The sequence below is a fragment of the Anoplopoma fimbria genome, chromosome 8 (genome assembly GCF_027596085.1).
Source record: "Anoplopoma fimbria isolate UVic2021 breed Golden Eagle Sablefish chromosome 8, Afim_UVic_2022, whole genome shotgun sequence".
Classification (NCBI taxonomy): Eukaryota; Metazoa; Chordata; class Actinopteri; order Perciformes; family Anoplopomatidae; genus Anoplopoma; species Anoplopoma fimbria.
In genome coordinates this window covers 24,780,117-24,781,047 of record NC_072456.1, presented here as the reverse complement: position 1 = coordinate 24,781,047, position 931 = coordinate 24,780,117, and positions in this window count along the sequence as shown.

Genomic DNA, 931 nt, shown 5'->3' with positions numbered 1-931 from the left:
TCCTTAATGACAAGCTTCACGAGACGAACTGGGATCACTGGATTCAAAAGATCAGAAGTGCTGACTGCCACCATGGAAGCCAAAGTCACTTTGTAGCTCAGGTCATGTGAAAATGTGTCAATACTCAACGATATTTGCCAATTCAATCTTCCCCTCACTCAATTTTAACCGTGCTGTTTAGAAGCTAATTTCCATGCTCCTGTGAATGACTTTCATGAACTCTACTAGCTCCTCTAAAAAGAAGCTAATAAAAAGAAAGGAGAGTTTGCTCCATGGTATAATCCTCAAACCCCGCGATTTAAAGCAAATATCGCGAAAACTTGAAAGGATATGGCGTTCCACCAATGTGGATGAAGCGGTTAGTCTGGCGAGACAGTCTTAAAAATATAAGAAGGCACTCCGTAATGCTAGAGCAGCCTATTATTCAGCATTAATAGAGAAAAATAAGAACAGCCCTAGGGTTCTCTTCAGCACTGTAGCCAGGCTGACAGAGAGTCACAGCTCTGTTGAGCCGTGTATTCCTATAAACCTCAGTAGTAGTGACTTCATGAACTTCTTTAATGATAAGATTCTAACTATTAGAAAAAATGTATAATCTACTGCCCCTCAACCAGTACCCGATCGATCCATAGCTGTAGAACCTGAAATATATTTAGATGGCTTTTCTCCCATCGACCTTCAACAATTGACTTTAACTATTTCTAAGTCTAAACCTTCCACCTGTCTCTTAGACCCGATTCCGACTAGGCTGCTTAAGGAAGTTTTACCTTTAATTAGCAACTCCTTATTAGAAATTATCAATCTGTCTTTACTGACGGGCCATGTACCACAGGCCTTCAAACTAGCTGTAATTAAACCTCTTCTTAAGAAACCTACTCTAGATCCAGAGGTGTTGGCTAACTATAGACCTATATCTAACCTTCCGTTCCTC